Raw genomic sequence first — 24,098 nt, 5'->3', positions numbered from 1 at the left:
TATATATATATATATATATATATATATATATATATATATATATATATATGTATATATTTGTGTGTAAACCTAGAAATGTATTTTTTCTGAAAAACAGATAAGATAGGTCTTAGATCCGAACCTTTCTGGCTCGTCTCGAACCAGATCATTCCACATGTCTCCATGTAGGGGTGGCGTCGTCAGTGCACCTCATGCGGTGCACTGTAGGCATTACGGAAGTTCTTTGCAGCGTTCCTTCGGCCTCGGTTGCAACCTTTCATTCACTGTACTGTGTTCCGTTCATATTCATTTTTTCTTCCATCTACTTTCCAACTCTCCCAACAATTGATTCATAGTGCACATCGCGATGTTTCCTCTTTGTTACATCTTTCAGACCTTTTACTGTCCCGTTTTCTTTTTCAGCTCTGAATGACCTCATTGGTCCCAAGTGTTGGCCTTTGGCCTAAATTCTATATTCAATTCAGTTCATTCAGATGCCGAAAGGTTGCAAAGAAGTGGCGAAAAAAAAATTAAGTATACCTTAGTTTAACCAGACCACTGAGCTGATTAACAGCTCTCCTAGACCGGCTCCTGAAGGATTAGATTGATTTTACGTGGTTAAGAACCAATTGGTTACCTAGCAACGGGACCTATGGCTTATTGGAATCCGAACCACATTATAACGAGAAATGAATTTCCCTAATCACCAGAAATACAGGTTAGCCCTACCAACCCGTTCAATTGGCCGGTGGCGAAAGAACCTCCTGCAACGCTGAGATGTTTCTGAGGAATCCAGAGCCGCAAAGTGCTAGCCGAGAACGATACCAACACGTCCAATGAGGAACTAGAAGTGGCGAAAGAACCTCCTGCATTTATGACGCTACACTGAAGCTGTTTTTGAGATACCTGGCGACTTTTACTACTACTAAAAATATTCACTACTAATGCAAAGTTGTAAAATTTTCATTTTGTTTCATTGACAGGCCCCTATTGAGATACTTGTGGCTTTACACTCCTCCTGATATAAGTTAAAATGAATACGAAAATTTCAATATTTTGCAGAAGCACGTCATCTGCTCTTGTTTCCCCACGTTCCCACCTGGGAAGTTTTGTAGTTAATTCCTTTTCTCATTTCTCGTTTTTTAATTAGGAGGGAATCTTCAGCTGACCGCTTTGCCTTTTCAAACTTTTCTCATTTGGAACTATCATATTGGAGAGTAAGTCTTGATGAGTACAAGACCGTCTTGTAATTTAATGTTGGTTGTTGTTGATTTTGCAGTGGAAGCTAGGTCTCAGTATATAAATCTGTTTGCATCATACAAGACCGTCTTGTAATTTAATGTTGGTTGTTGTTGATATTGCTGTGTAAGCTAGGTCTGATTATATAAATCTGTGTTTGTATCATTATTAAGATTTAGCTGTTTAAAAGCCTTTAGTAAAAATGCACTCAAAGATAGGTGGAAAAACATATCTTTGGCGATTTAGCTGTTTAAAGCCTTTAGTAAAAATGCACTCAAAGATAGGTGGAAAAACATATATATAGTGATTTAGATGTTAAAACCCTTTAGTAAAAATGCACTCAAAGATACATTTCGAGAGCTCGCCCTGTTCTTGCCAGTCTGACTTAAAATTTTCGGCGAATTCTTGACAGAATCTATGGTGTTAAATTTTCTGATGGGTTCAACAATAATTGTTTGAAGTTGGTGGTTCCCGTAATTCCATCAGTAAGGGTCTTGGAACGTCTGTTGAATGGTTAATTTCTTTGGGAGATAGTATTAGCATCAGATGTGAATAGGAAATTCCGATTACATCGTGCAAACTTGTATTACTGACATAGTCGAAACTTAATGCAAATGTCAATCTTATACTATCTTACTGAGTAAAAGACCTATTTGTTATCAATGGAATAAATGTCTTTTATAATGGTTCCTTCAGCCAATACTCCGTTCCTATTATCTTACTATCTTACTATTGAAAATGCATAATTCAGATTCCTACGGTGACCATGATTCTAACTATTTTGGACACTTGTATTGTTCTCAGCTTGTGAACATTAATTTTAAAACAGTCGATTGATTAGTATAGGGCATTTTCCTTCCTCTTGAAATTTAGAAATTTCAGTTTTGTATTGAGTACGGGAAAACGTTTACGCCAAGTTTAAGAAAAAATTATTATTATTATTATTATTATTATTATTATTATTATTATTATTATTATTATTATTATTATTATTATTATTATTGTTGTTGTTTGTTGTTGTGCGGCTTTATGTTTAATGGACATGGTATATTATAAAATTTAACGTTGCATCTTTTAGTGTGCATATTTAGGATGCAAACATTTTGAGGAAAAATATGAACTTGCAAAATATTTTGTCAAAGATGACGATTTTCTAGGATGACTTTTAAATTATTAATATCTTATTTGAGAAGATTACCATGTTTATTGTATTCACTATTTGGTATAGCATCGTGTAAATGGTAGATTGTGCTACATAATATTTTATAAAGCCAAGTTATCCTGTGGAATGTATGTTGTGCCGAAATTCTTTATCTTGAGAAGGAAGCCATGATTATCGTAGCCTAAAAGAGAATAATATAGTACATTCTTCTTCCTCAGCTCATTTTCCTCATGGCTCTATCCCAGCTTTTCCCCTCGTATCCTCCTTTTACATGTTATTTTCCTTTTCCTCTCTGCATTTTACTTTTTTTATCAGTTTCTCTACCTTTCTACCCCGATTTCCTCCTCCCACATAATTTTCCTTACGCCTTCCTCCCCGTTTTCCTTCTCTTGTCTTTCGTTAACAGGCCATTTCCCTTTTCCTCATTTCCCATTTCCTCTGCTCTCTGTTCAGTAAAGCTTCGAACTTCCGTCAGACGCGGAGGGGAAGGGGCTGGGGAGCTAGACTCCATCGTTGTTTATGAAATGTTTCAAAATGGACGGGAAAAGTAATATTCGGAAATCATTAATATTAATGACATTGACACAACTTTGGTGCCATTTTTTTCACCCGTTGTTATTCCAGGATATGGGTCAGTGGTGGAAGGCGAGAGGAAACGCTTCGTTTATGGGAGGAACCGTGCTAGTCTGAGAATGAACAGTTGACTGTAAAAGCCAGTTAGTCACAGAAATGCTGTTATCAGCGTTTGCTGTTTTTTTTTTTCTGCTGTTTTGTATTTTATTCCTTGTCTGGCGAAGTTTTTAGGGGCTTGGGATTGAACAAACATCTAGACGCTAAGGGCTTCGATGATACTAACATTATCTGTTTTGTTTTAGTACATGATCATATAGACGTTTTAAATCGTGTGAACGTCTAGCTACTTTAAGGGTTTCGTAGCTTTTCAGCATCTGAGTGCTTTAAGACTTAGAGAATAGCGGGGCTCTAGCTGTTTAAAGTGTTTCTTAAAATGCAAATATAAGTTTTTCAAGGATTTAGAGCACGTGACCATCAAGTCGAATCAAGGGCCTTGGAAAAATATGATGCGCTAGCTGTTCTAAGGGTTTGGAAGCATGCTGGCATCCAGGCTTTTCAAGAACTTAGGAGCTGGGAGCATCCGGCCTTTTCAAGAACTTAGGAGCATGGGAGCATCCGGCCCTTTCAAGAACTTAGGAGCATGGGAGCATCCGGCCTTTTCCTGTGGGAACATTGAAGAACTTTGGCAGAGCATGGGAGCATCCGACACTTTTTTTAAAGTATTCAGAAATTATGGGTGTTTCAAGGGTTTTGGAGGGAACAGGGCTCCGCATACAGCCATATGTTATGGGTTTCAGCCCATGGAAGCACTTCAGTCATGCCGGCATGTATGTTTTTAAGGGTTTGGAGCATCCAGCATTTCAAGGATTTTCAAGAACTGTTTATAGGGTTAGGCAGAATCAGGGGCACCATGCAGGTTCAGAGCATGGCATACTGTTTATGGTTCAAGAACTCAGGAGCTGTGTATGGGGAGCATGGCACCAGCTGTTTATGTGGTTCAGAGCAAGAACTTAGCATGTTAGCACCATGGGAGCATCTGGCACCATGCAGTGTATGGGGTCAAGAACTGTGTATGTAGTTTAGCTAGCACCAGCATGGGAGCATGGCACCATGCAGTTTGGGGTCAAGAACTTAGAGTGTATGGGAGCATCCGGCATGCTGTGTATTCAAGAACTTCAGAGCATGCTAGCACCAGCATGGGAGCATCCGGCTCATGTATGTATTCAGAACAGTGTATGGGGTTCAAACATGCTAGCACCATGCTGTGTATGGGAGCAATGCCTAGCACCATGCCTTTTCACATGAACAGTTAGTCAGAGCATCCGGCCTTTTTCAAGAACTTAGGTCAGCATGCTAACGCCATCCGGCCTCCTTTCAAGAACTTAGCTAGCACCATGCTGTGTATGAGGTCAGAGCATGCATCAGTGTATGGGGTCATGCTAGCACCATGCTTTTCAAGAACTGTTATGGGGGAGCATCCGGCATGCAGTTTTCAAGAACTTAGGAGCATGGGGTCAGAGCATCCAGCAGTGTATTCAAGAACTTAGGCACCAGCATGGGGTCAGAGCATGCTCCGGCTCATCTTCTTTTTCCAGAACTTAGAGCATGGGGAGCATCCAGCCTTTTCCAGAGCATGCTAGCACCATGCATGGTCAGGCATCCGGCATGCAGTTTTCAAGAACTTCAGAGCATGCTAGCACCATGCAGTGTAATGGGGTCAGAGCATGGATGCAGTGTGGGGGTCCGGCAGTGTATGGGGTCAAGAACTTAGCTAGCACCAGCATCATGCTGGCACCCTTTTCAAGAACTTAGCTAGCATCCTGGGGTCAGGCATTAGCACCATCTTCAAGAACTTAGTCCAGAGCATCTGGCCAGTTTTCAGAGCACTAGCACCATGCAGTGTATGGGGGAGCATCCTAGCACCATGCAGTGTTGGGGTCAAGAACTTAGGAGCATGGCACCATGCATCATGCTGGCACCATGCAGTTTTCAAGAATGCTGTTATGGGGTCAGGCATGGCAGTGTATGGGGTCCAGAGCATGCTAGCACCATGCAGTGTCTGGGTCAAGAACTTATGGGGTCAGAGCATGGGCACCATGCAGTCCGGCCATGCTAGCACCATTCAAGAACTTAGGCCAGCATAGGGGAGCATCTGGCACCATGCAGTGTATGGGGTCAGGCATCAAGCAACTTAGAGCATGCTAGCACCATGCTGTGTGGGGTCTGCTTTCAAGAACATGCTAGCACCATGCATGGGCACCATGCATCATGCAGCACCCAGTGTTTCAAGAACTTATACAGTCTCCCAGCACAGTTGCAGTTTTTTACCATGCAGGTATTCAGCACCATGTATGGGGTCGATAGCACTTGGCACCATGCAGTGTGGGGTCAGAGGCATGCTAGCACCATGCTGTGTATGGGGTCAGAGCATGGCGAGTGTGGGGTGAGATGCCTGCGGTGTGTCAAATGCTAGCACCATGCTGTGTATGGGGTCGGCGGCTTCAGGCATGGAGCGTATGGGGTCAGCATCCATAAACCATGCAGTGTATGGGTCAGAGCATGCTAGCACCATACAGTGTATCAGCCATGCATGGCATGCTAGCACCATCGTGGGGTCAGGCATGCTAGCACCACAGTGTTTAAGCCCTTTCAGAGCAGCTCATGCAGTGTATGGGGTCAGGCATGCACATATGTTTTAGCACCATGCTGTGTATTGAACCATGCAGCATGCATGCATTTAAATGTGCTGTGTATTTAGCACCAGCATTCTAGCACCATGCTGTCTTATAGGGTTCAGAGCATGCTAGCACCAGTGCGTGGGGTCCAGGGCATGCTGGCACCATAGTGTATGGGGTCAGAGCATGCACCATAGTGTGGGGTCAGGCATGCTGGCACCATGCGTGTATGCATGTAGCACCATGCGGTGTATGGGGTCAGGCATGTGCATGCGGTGTATGGGTCGAGCATGCTAGCACCATGCTGAGGTCGGGTATAACGCCATGCAATGGGGTCAGAGCATGCTAGCACCATGCAGCATGTAGCACCATGCTGTGTGGGGTTCAGGCATGTTATTGGCACCATCAGTTCAGCATGCTAGCACCAGCACCATGCAGTGTATGAGGTTCAGAGCATGCACCATGCTGTTTACCATGCTAGCACCATGCATGCAGTGTGGGGTCAGAGCATGTTAGCACCATGCTGTTTATGTGGTTCAGAGCATGCTAGCACCATGCAATGGGGTCAGAGCAGCACCATGCATGTTCCAGCACCATGCTGTCAGAGCATGCAGCACCATGCAGTGTTCAGAGCATGCTAGCACCATGCTGTGTATGGGGTTCAGGCATGAGTCAGGCATGTAGCACCATGCTGTGTATGGGGTCAGGAGCATGCTCAGGCAGCACCATGCTGTGGGGTATGCTAGCACCATGCAGTGTATGGGGTTCAGCATGCAGCACCATGCTGTGTATGGGGTCAGAGCATGCTAAGACCATGCTGTGTATGCTAGCACCATGTATGTGGGGTCAGCATGAGCATGCTGTGTATGGGGTCCAGGCATGCTAGCACCATGCTGTGTATCAGGCAGTTCAGAGCATGCTAGCACCACCATGCTGCAGTGTATCCAGAGCATTCACCATGCTGTGTATGGGGAGCATGCTGGCACCATGCAGTGTATGGGGGTGTATGCTAGTAGTGTGGGGTCAGAGCATGCTAGCACCATGCAGTGTATGGGGTCAGAGCATGCTAGCACCATGCAGTGTATGGGGTCAGAGCATGCTAGCACCATGCTGTGTATGGGGTCAGAGCATGCTAGCACCATGCAGTGTATGGGGTCAGAGCATGCTAGCACCATGCAGTGTATGGGGTCAGAGCACCATGCTGTGTGTGGGGTCCAGGCATGGCACCATGCAGTGTGGGGTCAGCATGCTAGCACCATGTGCTGTATGGGGTCAGAGCATGCTAGCACCAGTGTGTGGGTCAGCATGCACCATAGTCACCATGCTGTGTCAGGCATGGCACCATGCAGTGTGTGGGGTCCCGGGGCATGGCACCATCAGTGTATGGGGGTCCAAACATGCTAGCACCAGCACCATGCTAGCACCATGCTGTGTATGGGGTCAGAGCATGCTAGCACCATGCAGCATGCTAGCACCATGCTGTGTATGGGGTCAGAGCATGCTAGCACCATGCAGTGTATGGGGGTCAGAGCATGCTAGCACCATGCAGTGTATCAGAGCATGCTAGCACCAGCATGCTAGCACCATACGTTGTATGAGATGTACTAGCACCATGCATGGGTCAGAGAGCACCATGCTGTGTGGGGTCAGGCATGCTGGCACCATGCTGTAGTATAGTTCAGTCAGGCATGCCAGCACCATGCTGTGTGTGGGGTCAGAGCATATAGTCAGTCAGGCATGCTAGCACCATGCTGTGTATGGGGTTCAGAGCATGCCAGCACCATGCTGTGTCAGAGCATAGCACCATTCAGAGGCATGCTAGCTGTGTATGGGGTCCATGCACCATGTGTATGGGTCCAGGCATGCTAGCACCATGCTGTGTATGGGGGTCAGAGCATGCTAGCACCATGCTGTGTATGGGGGTCAGAGCATGCTAGCACCATGCTGTGTATGGGGTCAGAGCATGCTAGCACCCATGCAGTGCACCATGCAGTGGGGTCAGAGCATGCTAGCACCACTATGCAGTGCTAGCACCATGCAGTGTATGGGGTCAGGCAGCTAGCACCATTATGCAGTGTATGGGTTCAGAGCATGCTAGCACCATGCAGTGTATGGGGTCAGAGCATGCTAGCACCATGCTGTGGGGTCAGGCATGCTAGTGCAGTGTGTGGGGTGGGCATGGCACCATCAGTCAGCATGCTAGCACCATGCAGTGTATGTAGGCAGGCACCATGCAGTGTGGGGTCAGAGCATGCTAGCACCATGCTAGCACATGCATGCTGTGTATGGGGTCCAGGCATGCCTCAGAGCATGCTAGCACCATGCTGTGTATGGGGGTCAGAGCATGCTAGCACCATGCTGTGTATCAGGGGGCACCATGCATGGGGTCCAGCATGCTAGCACCATGCAGTGTATGGTCAGAGCATGCGGTGTATGGGGTCAGAGCATCGAGCTGTTTTAATGGATTTGTAACGTGAACATCTAGCAGCTTTTAGAGCTACGAAGCATATAGGCATATTCAGCTGTTTTACGGATTTGAAAGCATGCGAGCGTGCAGGTGTTGTGTTTGCTTCAGAGAATATAAGTACCAAGCTGTTATAGGGCTTAGCAACATGAGATAATCTGTTTAAAGGGCTTTGGAGCATGCAATCATCAGGCTGTTTTAAGGGGTTATAGATCATTCCAGCATATCGCCGTTTTAAGGGCTATTTGTTTTAAATGTTTTGGTGCATGCGAGGCCTCGCTTTTGGAATGCTGTTGAACAAGATGGTGTTCTGTCTTGTTTATGTAACCAGCGTTGAAGTCTCGCATGTCTGCCGAATCAAGATGGAATTTCAGATACCTAATCTTTGCTAGTTTTCGAAGAAAGTAAATGATATTACCTACCATCTGTATCACACTGAATTTGAATTCAACAGGAACATTATTATTAGGAGAAATAGCAGCAGTATTATTTGTAGTACTGGGATTACTGGCCTATGCAAATTTTCCTCTACTACTCAGGTAGTCTAGTGGTTTCCGGCAACATTATCAAGTTTTTCATTGTTAAGTATACATTCGTTTGCTTATATGTTCCGTTTTTTTCTCTGTTGGCCAGTCCGCTGATAACGATAACTGGATGAGACCCACTATCCATGTCAGGGACCTCGAGTCATCGTTTTTCTCAAATATCTTTCAGACCAAGTATTTGATCGAAATGGTACTTTGACACAGTGCACAAGACACCTCGCGGTAATTTTTTGGTGATACAGTGCATCGTCGAATGGTGTTAATTATGGCGTCTACTCTTGGCTTTTAAAGGTAGAGTCGCATGAGTCAGCAGGACTGATCTACGCAATCGAACGTCCGCTATCCCCCATAGACAGGAAAGGGGGCCCAGAGATGGGGAGGCCAGAAAAGTGGGTTGAGGAGATGGGAAGGGAGGGGGAGGAGGGAGGTAGGGAAGGATTGGGATAAAGGACGTTCGAATGCATAGTTTGGCGATGTTTGGCAACACCATGTAGGTTAAGGGTAAACGCCTTAATTAAACCCATTTGACAATGCATTATATTACCAAAAATTAGCGGGAGGTGTCTTGTAAACTGTATCAAAGTACCATTTCGATCAAATAATTAGTTTGAAAGATATTTGAGAAAAACGACGACTCTCGGTCCCTGAAATGGATAGTAGATGGGTAAATGAATAATATTACCTGTAATCAAAACAACTGGGCGGAAAGACTTGTGAATAGATAGAAGCAGATTGTACCTGGATTTTACTGATAATACAGGTGATACGAATCTACTGAATCCTAGTGAAAAGTAACATTGATTCTATTTACATTTTACATATCGAATTTTCCTAATAGAGCCATAAAAGTATTTAATTTTAACTGGGTCGAAGCGTGAATGATTCTCCATTTATAGCACTTTGGTAATTTCGTCGAGAAAGCTCGATTATTGTCAGTGCCGCCTACAGTGTATGATGAAAACTCTCTTTAGACCAATTTAATGAACATTCCTCTTGCCCGCTGAGCGCATACCAAGAGTGAGGACTTTATGAGGAGCAGTCACAACCCACATGTTTAAAGGTTATACTCTGCTCTCCTTCCTCGTGAGAGTTATTTACTCAAATTTAATTTGCGTCGGCGGTTTCATGTTGTCACTCATATTTCTCGGAATCCCTCCATCCGAGTCGTCGGGATTCTGAATCAGTTTTGCTCCCAAGAGTCTGCATGTCTGACCTATTTTTTTTTTTTTTTTTACAGGTTCTATACTTTCACAGCCAGTGAATATTTGCTTTGTCGCCTAAGCTGACGCATCAGTTTATATATATGATTAATTGTGTAATTTATATGTATATGCCACATAATGTGTGCCTGTGTAAGTATATATATATATATACACCCAGATAATAAATATATATACAAATATATATATATATATATATATATATATATATATATATATATATATATATATGTTTATATATATATATATATATAATATATATATATATATATATATATATATATATATAAATGACAAATTCTGTTAAAAACTTCTTCTAATAGAAGGAGCCCATAGAAAACGCCAAAATGTAGAAAAGTTAATGCTATAATTTCGAGAACAACTGCCTTCCTTTACAGGCAGGTTAAGCAGGCCTTTTATTGGATATATATATACACATAAATACATACAACTTGTACACATACATACATACTTGCACACACATACATATATATACATATATTTGTGTGTGTATATATACATACATACATACATATGTATATGTTGTGTGGAAGAACACCCACACAACCTTGTTTGCACTTCTTTTTGGAAAAGTCTCTCACGTTGGTAGCTGACCGCGGAGGAAAGCGTCTCTCTCTCTCTCTCTCTCTCTCTCTCTCTCTCTCTCTCTCTCTCTCATGAGCTCTAAAAGAATCCTACATCTAAACAGGTATGTTTAAATTAAACCCGAGATACAAAAATAGACTTTATTTCGCAAACCAAACATGAAACTCTTTAAATGAAAATATGCTGATAGCAGGTTATTAAACCCCACTCAACGTCAATAAAACATAAGTGATAACAAAAGAGAAACCAGATTCCCTTTCCCACACACTGACACTAAATGTTCCATATTAACACAAAAGTCCATTAGTCATAACTCAAATTAAGACAGATGTATAAACAGTCATCCAAACCATTGCCCATGCTTTTGACCACCTGTGCATGGTTTATCCACGATGCATCTGTCAAACAAAGAAACATTTCACATTAACCCAACATGAAATAATGCGGGATGTTTCCCATAACATCACAAAACTCAGGAAAGAAAATGCGTAAATAATAGGAATGAACACAGACGTAAAAAGAAGTAATAAAATACACGGCAAGGCAATAAACGTCAATAATTGTTTAAGCCTACATTTTCAACAATTTGGATTTTCACCGTCTATCACAGCCAGCTCCAGCAACAATAATGCCCCATATTTTCATAAAAGGTCTCGCACTTGCCTTCTCGGCCACTCCCACTAGAACAAACGAACATACATCACCGCAGTAGCACTCCTTAAAATCCGGATCTTCAACCGACCAGCTCAGTGGTCTGGTTAAACTAAGATATACTTTTTTTTTTCAACCGGACAGGGCTTCTGGAAAATTCCATGCTGACCCTACTTCCGCTGCCTGTGGGCTGTGTCCATGGTGCCTTCGGCAAGGTTGACAATGCTGAATTTGCACCGAAAGTGCCCAGTTGCGCTCGGGCAGTGCTGAATCCGAAAGCACCCGATTATCCGCTTCCTGCCCTGCTTGACTTCTTGACTGCATGTCACGTGATCATGTTCATAAAAAACACACACACACACACACACACATATATATATATATATATATATATATATATATATATATATATATATATATATATATATATATAATTATATTATACATAAGCACCTTTTAGACGCATTGTTTCGCTTAGTTAATTTTCACTGGATACCAGTGCATGTGTCGCATCTGTTACGTTTAAGAACATTTTCTAATTTTTTTATAACGTATGCAAAGGTAAAAATTTGAAGAAAAATGTAAGGAGTACTGTGTTGTTTCATTTATTCAGTGCCAACAGCTGATTCAACCATTGACATAGATATAACGTTGTATTAGCTTTTCAATGGAACCGCATTTCCATATAGAGGTGAGTAGAGTAAAAAAATTTTAGATTTGAATAAGAATCTGAAAAACGAATAGTAACACTGAAAATTTCACAGAGGACTATCCTGACAATACTGGATCCTCTGGCTCTGGAGAACATGACTGTCTCACAGTGACGAATTCTGCTGTAGGTAAAAATACACACTGAAGATACTCTAAGGAGCCTGTTCTTATACAGTATTTACTGCTTCAAAAAACAGATGCTGCGTATTGTTTTCTTCTTATTGCTAACCTTGAATGTCTCACTTACAGGATAGCTATCCTGATAATACTGGATCCTCTGGCTCTGGAGAAAATGACAGTGGCCCACGGTGTCACATTCTGCTGGAGGTAAAAATACACCCTGAAGGTATTCTGAGGAGCCTGTTCTTATACAGTGTTCACTGCTTCAAAAAACAGACACTGCGTATTTTCTTGTTATACACATCCACAAAATGCTGGCTTACAGCCCTGTTTTTCTTTGGGCTTGAGGTCGTTTCCTCAGGAAGGGCTTGCATACCTCCTTTTGACATTGAAAACTGTAAAACACGCCCCTGTAACGTAGCCATTCATGTTGTACCTGTGGTGTGACTCCGGGAACTCTCCCCTGCCATTTAAGGCGGTGGCCAACATTTGTAGCTTATTTTGTATACTGGCTGGGTTTGTTTATTGTTAAAAAGAATGTCAAGAAATGGAAAGGTCTTCTTTTTTCTGGCCTGTACTTTAAATTTAAGAACTGCATTAATTTTTAGGGCATCTGGTGGTGGTTTTAGAGTTCAGTTGCTCCTCTGTTGGCGATGAAATTCTTGGTCTAGGCTGCTGGGGGTCTTTCTACTGTACGAATTCCAAAGGGTGATTCCATTTACGAGCCATCCACTTATCGGAAAAATTTTCAGTACTGGAATGTGAGACAGATATAGCAAATAATGGATACCCCTGGATATATGACAGAGGAAGTGCTAAGGAAGATAACGGAAGAATTCCTGACATGAACCAAGAACAATGGAAAAACGATAACAATTTACCCCAAAACTGATTGTGGGAAGGCTTACATACAGGAAGAGTGGTTGAGAGACAAGCCGTGTCAAACAGTATGTATAGTAAAACAAGAAACCCTAATGTATCAGAAATCTTCATTTTATCTGTTTAATTTTTTTCTACCATCCATATAAACAGCCATTGGTCCATCAAGGTACAGTATACCTTCATAATCTTATTCTTGTTAACTTATATGAACTTTTACCCCTTGCAAACATTTCCAAACCCTTGGTACGAATCTGAGCGGTTTCTCTCCACCTTAGCCAAGGAGTGGTTTGTCATCAGCAGACTCCTTTCACGACCCATCAACATACCCAACAATTTTGCATATACACCCACTGTTCTCTTGACTTCTCGCTTCACTCCATTCATAAAGATCCTGACCAACTACAAAGCCATAACACACCGTTGTCTCAGACCTATTTTGACCAAGACCATACGCCGCCTTCTTATAAACCTTTAATACGTGCTTTACTTCCATTGTTGAAATTATTACTCTCATCAACTTACCTTCCATCCTAGGCACCATCCTCAGCTTAATTCCAGCAGTAGTTTTTTTGTAGGTCCATGTACGGCAATTATCAGTACAGTTTTTTTTAATACTTTCAGACTTCTCAAATTGATTTATAAAATACACTTAATCGACACTGCCTGTTGTGTAAACCCACACTGCTCTTCCCCAATTAACCTTTTTTTTTTTCTAATGTGCCCTGCCATATTCCTTCCTTGACGTGCCAAGTTATACCCTATAAATCTTAGTTTCCCTTACCCCTCTTTAATCTTAAACAGGTATTTCTCCCCTTCCCCTCTTTAATCTTATACAAGTATTTCCTTATATATACAGACCTTAAACACACTGGTTGCTCACTTAGTCACACTTACACCACTGCACTGTAACGCAGCATCTCGCCTGTACAGTCCAGCAACCCTAGTGCCGTTCAGATTTTCAATTTCTTAATTGCTCTTATGGTCCATCAACAGTCGCCCCCACAAGCATTTTCAAACATAACACCCTGCGCTATTCAGCACTGCCTGTCTTCAGATAAAGATGGTATCAATATATTTTAAATTGAAAATAATGCGACCAAGTACTCATTATTCAGTTATTATTGTCGGTTTGATGAAGGTCATGTAATGCTACCAATGCTAATCATATTTCAAGTGGCAAATGTAAATATTCGTTTGTCTTATTCTCCCTTTGGCCGAAGGGAAGACTTCAGCTACTTTGAGTGTAGGTGCTATGCTAAATTTGTAGTGTCAGTTCTGTTGCTCTGTTTATAATGGATGGTATGTTTACCATGTATATTCTACAGAATATTTTGCAAATTACTGAAATAAGCCGTGCCATTCTTTGCCACGAAATAAATTTCATTGTGGTTAAATTTTCGCTCTTCTCTTTTCTAAGTAATGACATTTTTCTGTCTGTTCTTGTTTGCACTGATAACTACCTCCGCTGTGTTTTCGTCTACTAACTCTTATTTTCTGTGTTTCCTTTCTCCATTTCTCTCAGAATTCTTTCTTGTCCAGCCTTGGATCACGATTTTGCTGAGCAGTGATTAATGGCTGCAAGTCTTTCCTCGTCTCTGTATACAGATTACGGGGTACCAAGTCAACGAGGATTAATAGTGCTTTGTTCCCATGCTAACAATTGTCCTTAGAAGCTTCTGTCGCTGATTGCTTGTTTACGGAAAGCATATTCTAGATTGCCTGCTGTTTCTCTTTGTGCAGCATGAGGAGGAAGTGTAATTGTCTTTAACTCGTTATCTTTGCTTTTAGGGTATGTAGGTCTTTGTTCTGAATGGGATAACTTATGCGCCTGAATAGTTTTTGCATGTGGAGTTTAGGGGCCGATGAAGGATGCTGCTTAAAGATTTAGAAAGAACATCCTTCTTAGCTTGGAAATGAATAGAAGTGACAGGATTAGTGTTTTTTATGGCATAAATGTTTTCCTATTATGGCAACTTGACATGAGATTTACAGAGTATATATATATATATATATATATATATATATATATATATATATATACATATACATATAGTGTGTGTGGGTGTGTGGAGAGAGGATTTTTGGCAGGATTTTGTAAATGCAATTCAGAAATAAGTCAAGAAGTTACAATATCATTTCCTGTCAACGATACAGTCACGTAAAGTTTGGTGATTAGTTGGAGATTACTAGTTCCTTAGTGGCCTTGGCTTTAGCCAGCTTTAGGTGAACTGGAATTGTAAGTAACTACATTATACTCCTAAAATCTGACCTTTCGAATGCTATGACGGGTATGTTGTGCATGGCGGCCGTAAGAGATATTAGAAATCTTTTTTAGCATAGACACTAATAGTATTGCATCCTCGTGACTTCACGAGAGTAACAGATGGTTTTTTAATGAGCTCTTAGTTCCCAATAGTTGGCTTAACTTTTTGATGCCACGACGTCAGTGAACTTTAGGTCGTCAGTGAACTTTAGGCCAGTCAGTTCAGTTTACTTCATTTCTCACAGTGAAAACAAGGCGGTTTACGATGCCACTTATTGCCATTAGCAAGTTCCTGGATGATGCGTACAAGAACTCAACTGACAGTGGATTTGCCCACTTTTGTTTGCCAATCAGCAGCTTCAAATAATCGAGGTTATTCAGGAACTCTGCAGGAAGTTAAAATAACTCAGGGTTATTTGGAGAACTGACGACTATTCAGATATTCAACTGAAAGCACTGATTGGAGGTCGTGCGTTTAAAACCACTGGCAAAGATTGATATCAGGTCTTTACAATAAAAGACCTTCAGGCCGTACCACAGTGCTCATTGTTTGCTTGGTGTATGACGTTTTTGCTGCCAATAATTGGAGTGTTTTCATCAGTTTTCATAATACTTGGCCGACAGCCTTCCCTTTCACAAGCCGTAATCCATTGTTTCCTTTTGTCCAAATTGTTGTGTGGTTTTGAGAATGTATCTGTCTGACGTCCATCACATCTGGTCTCCCAGGCGAGATTGAGTACAAGACATCAAAAGCTGCTGTCGTAGACTGCGACCTAATGTAAGTGCTTGTAAGTGGACCCCGTTTTTGTCCTCACCAGTTCAGTGATGCCATTGAACCATTTGTTAATGATTGGCATAAGGATCTGTTAGCCAAACTTCCTTATTATGACTTCTCTCCTCCTTTCTGTAAATTTATTTTCAGGCTTTTAGCTGTTGCTTTATGTCTGTTTTTGGTAATGGCATAATATTTCCTTTCCCCATCTGTAGTGATGTTCCATAAAGTTCTGTTCTTTTCTTATGCTGTATTGATGGCCTTATGATCTTATGTGTTGAATATATTATTTTCTGTTTGAATTATTGCTCTTCTATATTTGGATGCTTCTTCTTTGTTGTTTTTTTTTTTTATCTTTTATAACATTCTAACTTCATTTCTCGCTCCTTTTCACCACCACCACAAGGTGGTTTCCCTCTTTACACCGGAGAGGCCACATTTACTCTAAGAGCAGTAAGTTGATCATCCAGTTGGACTTTATTTAACAAACTTTACAGATGTACGCTTTTGTAACTTTATGAGGCAATAGCAGGATCAGTGGCCCTCCCTACTCTTAGTACAGTCACTCAAAACAATTGTGCTTTTCTAAAAACCTTTCTAAAAACACAGGATTAATAGAGTACAGTGTTAGTCTGTCCTGGCAGTACTGCACATGTGATGTAGGCTGGATACTTTTGTCCACATGCAGTCCCTCTCTCTCTCTCACTACCTTGGATGAGAGAGGTCCCTGTTAATCGCCAGGTACTGCTGAGCTAAAGGATAGGAATAAACCCTTCATATGTCTTTTTAATGATATTTGGCTAATGCCGAAGCCATGGGCGTGATCGGGTTGAGATTAAAAGGGCTGACCAGGTGAAGAGCATCTTAATCCAGGTTAAGAGAGCTGCCTTGTTCTTCACCCTGGTAATGTCAAATAGTGACTGATGGTCTTTCTTTATCTTAACCTCGACCAAATGCAGCCAGACGATGAAATGCGCGAGATTTTTCTTATTTTGGTCAGAGGCGGACTAACCCTTTACTCTATTAATCCTGACGGCATCAGCCCACAAAAGTATTATCTAAAACGTCGTAAGTGCATGAAGCCATCTCCTAACTTGCCTACGTTTGTTGGTGTGTTTGAGGAATTTTCTGCCTTTGTCAATTTACTAGGACATAGCAGCAATACATTGTTAAGTTAAGGATGTTACTAGTATAATTCCAAAAAAGTCTGCATCTGTTACAGTTGCAGTTCTCATCCCGAGTGGTTGAAGGCTAGGCCCTCTCCTTCACTAAGTTCTGTCCAGTTAGCCACATCTTTTATTTTGGTTGTAATTGTTTGAATAAAGATTGACCTGCATTCCATGCTCAGTGTCATCATGATGTTTTCCTTTACGTTTTCTTTAATCTCATATAATTAATAATAGTCACTGTTTGTTGATTTTTAATGAAACTCCACTTGGTTGATTACATGATTCAGTGGCTGTTTCTTACCCTCTTCCTGCTCTTGTTTTTCCTGTCCCTTCTAACCTTTCTTCCTTTAAGAGGCAGAAAGGTCTATGTTAAATTATTGTCCTTTTCTGATAACTGATCTCGTTTTTCTGCATTTCCTGTTACCTTCTGTTACTTCTTTCAAATGAACACTGCATTTTTTGGAAGCTTGATTTTCAAGTCAGTGACCCCTGTGGGCTTGTTCCATATGAATAGGTTCATCTTCTGAGTAATAATAATAATAATAATAATAATAATAATAATAATAATAATAATAATAATAATAATGTTAGAAAAAGATGGCTGTTTGAAAAATAATAATAATGTATTTATAATAATAATAATAATAATAATAATAATAATAATAATAATAATAATAATAATAATAATAATGCTTGTTGAAAAAGATGGCTGTATTTTGTGAATATATCTTATACAGGATCTTTATATTTTCCTTATAATTCGCTTTTCAGGCTCAGCAGTGTTGGTCGGCAACTGGCCAATATTCATATTGGAAAAGGACAGCATGGAATGTGGGAAATATGTTATTGAAATAATCAGTCAGAAATCCATGGATTCCATTGTGGTCTGGATTCTGGTTCTTCTCCTGGTTCAGGTTGTGGTACCATCGACATGTTTTGACCAGCTCGATGGTCATCCTCTGGACGTGGTTGAGAAGGATTTGGAGAAACGAGGTGCTTGGGTCGGTATTTATTTGCGGGGGGTCTTGATCAGTGCTGAATTATGATTGGCTGTCTGGGGCGGGTCGTCTTGGGCGAAGCCTGCTCTCCCGTGTTGATGTTCGGGGCTTGTCTTGTGTGCGGGTGTCATTGTAGCGCTGGGGATGAATGAGAAAATTTTGATCCTCAGATGCAGAATTTTGATTTGCTCACTCGCTATGGTGGACGCTTGGTGCAGGTCTGTCTCCTGGTGGCCATGGGGAAGAGAAAAGTTTCCTATGTAATGTTGAGGGTTGGTTTCTCCTTCCCAATGTGCAACGCTTCCAGGAGGTGCAGGCTGCAGTGGTCCATAGTCCGGTCAATTATTTCTATATTCGGGACTATATCTTTTCTTGTAATTCTCTGATTATGGACAATCCTGCCATGGTTAAAGATAGCTCCTTCTTGGGCATGGCAGGAAATCCTCTTGAAGAAATGCATGGTGATCATACTGTTGTATGAGCCGAGGCATCCTCGGACGGGAGCAGGGCATATTCTCATTGGGGTCAGTGGGGCAGACATTATTCTCGATGATGTTCTTGAGGGCACGTTAATCTTCTTTATATTTCTGATAAAATTGTCTTGTATAGAAGGCCTATGGATTCAGGGGCATTGGGGGTGAGGTTCTGTCGGTCACCATCTATCAGTGTTCCTCTTGATAGACTCTTCTGTATTCGGTTTGGATGTCTGTTGTCGACGAGGACCTGGGTTCCAGTTCTTCAGTTCAAGTGGAGCAGTGCAAGAGGACCCTACTGACATAGGCGCTAATGTTGGAGTGCTTATACCTCTCGGGGCACTTGCTCGCTCCGTTCATACACATGCCCAGGTTCGTGGGCTTGGTGTAGACCTTCGTGGAGAATAGGGCCTCCCTTTGCTCAATAAGGATGTCAAGGAAGGGGAGGCAGCAGTCTTGACTATGTTCAGTGGTGAAACTGAGGCAGCCATAGTTGTGGAAAGCACGCCTCAGGTTCTCGATTTCCTCTTGTGCATTGGCGCTGATGAAGGTATTGTTGATGTAGTGCATGTACATCATTGGCTGGTTGATGCTTTCGAAGACCCTCTGTTCCACATTGTCCCATCATTAGTCAGATTCGTGCCCGGCGTACCAGTTGGCCAAGAGGCTCAATGCCATCCTGACCCCTTACATCCCAGACAGCCACAGCCTGAAGTCGTCAGCAGGATTCCTAGAGGCCCTAAGAGCAACGCCCCTGGAGGATTTATTGCTTCATTGGATGTGGAGTCCCTCTTCGCCAACGTCCCTGTCGATGAGGCCATCCAGATGAACTTGGCCCATGTGTACAGGGACCCTACCACCCCATCCCTGAACTTCCCTGGGCATGCCTCTGCGCCCTCCTGGAAATATGCACTAAAAAGGCCCCCTTCTTTAACCATTGTGGCCATATGTACACCCAGATCGACAGGGTGGGGATGGGTTCTCCCCTTGGAGACCTCTTCACCAATTTCTATATGGGCATAGTGGATCAGAGGGTCTTTGAAAGCATCAGCCAGCCAAGGATATACATGTGCTACATTGACGATTCTTACCTTCGTTAGCACCAATTCACAAGAGGAAATTGATAACCTGAGGCGTGCTTTCCACAACATAGCTGCCTCAGTTTCACCACTGGACATAGTCAAGACTGCTGCCTCCCCTTCCTTGACGTCCTTATTGAGCAAAGGGAGGCCCTATTCTCCATGAATGTCTACACCAAGCCGACGAACCTGGGAATGTGTATGTACAGAGTGAGCGAGTGCCCCGAATGGTGTAAGCGCTCCACTATCAGTGCCTACGTTAGGAGGGCTCTCTCACACTGCTCCTCCTGGAATGCCACAGATGAAGAACTGGAATGTGTAGCCCAGGTCCTCGTCAATAATGAACATCCAACTGGAATACAGAAGAGTCTATCAGAAGGAATGTCGATAGATGGTATGGGCAGGAACCTCACCCCAACATCCCTGAACGCATAGAGGTCTTCTATAAAGGACAATTTCATTAGAAATATAAAGAAGATGACAGTGCCCCCAAGAACATCATCGAGAATAATGTCTGCCCCACTGACCCCAATAAGAATATTCATCTGGTTATTTACTACAGAAGTAAAAAGACAAGCAACCTGGTGGTGCGTAACAATCCAGCTGGCCCTCAGCAGGACCCCTTGAAGAAAACTAACGTGGTTTACTGGTACCCATGCCCCGTCCGAGGATGTCTTGGCTCAGACATCAGTATGACCACCATGCATTTCTTCAAGAGGATTTTCTGCCCAAGAAGGAGCCATCTATAACCACGCCAGGACTGCCCATAACTAGAGAATTACAAGAAAAGATATAATTCAGAATATAGAAATAATTGGCTGGACTACGGACCACTGCTGCCTGCACCTCCTGGAAACATTGCACATTGGGAAGGAGAAATCAACCCTCAACATTCCATAGCGAGCGAGTGAATCAAAATTCTGCATCTGAGGATCGAAATGCTCCCATTCATCCCCAGCACTACAATAACGCTTGCACGCAAGACGAGTCCCGAACATCAACATGGGAGAGCAGGCTTCAGCCGAGACGACCCGCCCTGGGCAGCCAATCATAAATACCGACCCAAGTCCCTTGTTTCTCCAGATCCTTCTCAACCACGTCCAGAGGATGACCATCGAGCTGGTCAAAACATGTCGACGCTACCATAACCTGAACTAAGAAAAGAACCAGAATCCAGACCACCGAATGAGACCATGAAGGAATCCGCGGATTTCTGATTAGATATTTCAAAACAATATTTCCTGTATTTCATGCTGTCCTTTTCCAATATGAATATTAGCCAGTTGCTGACCATCGCTGAGTCTGAAAAGCGAATTATAAGGAAAATATAAAAGATCCTGTTTAAGATAAATTCGCAAAATACAGCCATCCTTTTCAACAAGACATGTTTGAAAAAGGGCTTGCTTCATTCAAATAATAATAATAATAATAATAATAATAATAATAATAATAATAATAATAATAATAATAATAATAATTCTGATTTTCATGAGTTACTCGGGCCTGGGGCTTTTTGTCGGAATAAAAAGAGTGAATATTCTGAGGGCGTTAGGATTTCACCCTTTTGCATTGAAGGCAATCATATCTGACAGTTGCGCTACATGTACCACTTACCAGTCACAAAGACGCAAGTCATTATTTGATGCCATCACAGTTTATCAAGAGCGTAGCCTGTTTGATCAAATGCAGCACCAGAGGTACACCTAGGTACGATGGGAAAATTTTTGTTAATGGTTGTCGATTGGTGGGTCCATGGCCGACTTTTTGTGCTCCCAAGGACGTTCACAATGTTTGGTAATAAACTTAAAATTGATGCATATGTCTTTAGATCTATTGAAAATAAAATACGAAAAATTTTCTAAAGTAAACAATTTGCCATTCATATTACGCTTAAGGAACACTGATAGCCAATTGAAGTGTAGGTTTTAGTAGCACTACAAGTCATTTTCAAGTTGCTAAGATGAATGTGCAAGATATTGGCAGCTAGGTATAACCATTCTGTTTGAGTATGGCCCCCCCCTTTTTTTTTTACAAGACTTTATACGAGTAAAATGGTTTGGGATATGTTCTAAATTTTGAACAGTGTGAAGTGAATGGCTGGGCTTGGAAACGCTTGATGGGGGTTACCACTAATAGAATACCTCCCATGATAGGGTCAAGAGCGGGGCTTCAGATTGTTGGTGAAATAGTGTGGTAACGTGACTTCACTATTTCATTCATAGGGAGAATCTAATATATAAAAAAAATGTCTGTGCAACTGAACACATTTTCAAAAATTATACTGCCTTGTTGTTATGCACTATGTAGTGGTTGTCGGTAGGGGACAGAACCAACAGAATTTTTGAACTGAGAATGGAGCTACTCGTATTTTTCTAGTCTCAAGGAAAACAGAATTAAAAAAAAAAATATGCAGATCCAGTCAAAATTAGAACTGTAATTTTCAAAATATGCTAATCCAGTCAGAATAAAAATTTTAATTTTCAAAAATACGCAAATCCAGTCAGAATAAAAATTTTAATTTTCAAAAATATGCAAATCCAGTCAGAATAAAAATTTTAATTTTCAAAAATACGCAAATCCAGTCAGAATAAAAATTTTAATTTTCAAAACATGCAAATCCAGCCAGAGTAAGAACTTTATATTGTCAGTATGATTACCTTGACAAATTAAAACTTGAGTTGTAGGGACTATTCTCAGATCTGTTCCCGCTGAATGGGAACAATTGAAAACAATAAATGGTTTATTTTCCCATATGTGGAAGTTATGCTAAGCGAAAATGAAGCTGTTTGCATACAAATCCTTGTAAGTTAAAGGAATCCGTGTGATGGATTAGCAATGCTTTCGAGTGTGATGAGCACCTGCCCAAAACTGTCAGCATATGCAGTCAGAACTCTTTTGCCGTTTGCTTGAACGTACGTGTGTGAGGATGCACTTTCATGTTTTTTACAAGAGGTCCAAAGTTCCTCATTAGACGGGTTGGTATCGTCCTCGGTATTATTCTGTTGGGCCCGCGTTCGATTATCCGACCGGCCGATGAAGAATTAGAGAAGTTTACTTCTGGTGATAGAAATTCATTTCTCGTTATAATGTGGTTCGTATTACACAATAAGCTGTAGGTCCCGTTGCTAGGTAACCAGTTGGTTCTTAGCCACGTAAAATAAATCTAATCCTTCGGGCCAGCCCTAAGAGAACTGTTAACCAGCTCAGTGGTCTGGTTAAATTAAGGTATACTTAACTTTACAGGAGGTCCAAACAGGAGTCAACTTTCACTGGAATGAAGTATTTGTGCATCATCCGTTGCACAAAGATAATCCAAAAATGCGGTTAATAATGAGTGAATTAAATTTCTAAGAAATATTGTTAGTTTTATACACACGTGGAATATGATCATTAACATTTTTTTAAACAAATTCACGGAAATGTTAGATCTTAACAGATTATCTGATTTCTCGAAATTACAATTGTAATTATTGTAAAACATAAATTTTTATCTACCCTTACTATCGTTACTTAAAATGGAGGCTACGGTTTTTTTTCAACTTGGTTGGTCGTCCGAGGTCTAAAAATAATTGGGAATCATTGATCTATTGCTTCTAAATCTTTGTAGACCATTGTCTGCATGAATATTTGATCGCTCATTGCCTTCTAAATATTCACTGATAACCAAATATACAGTAGTGCAGTAACGCATAATTACACGAGTAGAGAAAATGCAAGTCATCACATACAAGGGAAACAAGATTCGTAATTCTGTTGTGAACCCAGGCAATAATAATAAATAGTTACGACTATATTGCCACCAATTTGTTTCCGTAGCCTAGATATGAAGTAAAATTTTAATGGTACTTCTTGTACTGTGTTACGTATATAAAATTTTACCCATAGATGTCGCTTGCAGTCCCAAAAGTCGTATCGACCGCCGCTGTTTGCGACTTATCTTTGACCACAAGGGGTTCATCTACTTCCAGTTTCATCATTCTATGAAGTAAGGTTCTAGTCAGTTTTTGCAGCATCCAGACATAATTAGGCCATCGAGACTGATTCTCTCCTCCCTTACAAAAATTCAGCCCCTTTACTGCAATGTGCTTTCAGATTTTAATTTTCAGTGGAAAGTCCTATAGTTGTGCAAGAGAGAGAGAGAGAGACAGAGAGGTATTCGGTATATTCGGTAGTTAATGTTAAGAAACAGTCCCCTAGAGTTGAAACAATTTAACCACTCAGACGTTTATCGTTAAGAGAATGCACATTTAGCGCACTTGTTACGTTAATTTTCTGCAAGTTGCTCGTTGAATTTTAAAATATTTATATTCACGGGTATTCTCTTGCATCCTTGCATATCTCTCTCCCTAAATGTTTAGTTATTACAAGGAAAATTGAGACTGTTTGTATTCTGTATTTTATATGCTGTTATTATGGACTTATTCTTTCTTATGTGTGATGTTTGAAGTAATCTGTCTTCTTTTACTTGTTGGGCTTTGAGTGTGTAAACTTCGTCAAATTACAGAATGATTCAGGAA

Source organism: Macrobrachium rosenbergii, chromosome 3 (genome assembly GCF_040412425.1).
Source record: "Macrobrachium rosenbergii isolate ZJJX-2024 chromosome 3, ASM4041242v1, whole genome shotgun sequence".
Classification (NCBI taxonomy): Eukaryota; Metazoa; Arthropoda; class Malacostraca; order Decapoda; family Palaemonidae; genus Macrobrachium; species Macrobrachium rosenbergii.
Note: the sequence above shows the minus strand (reverse complement) of the source record.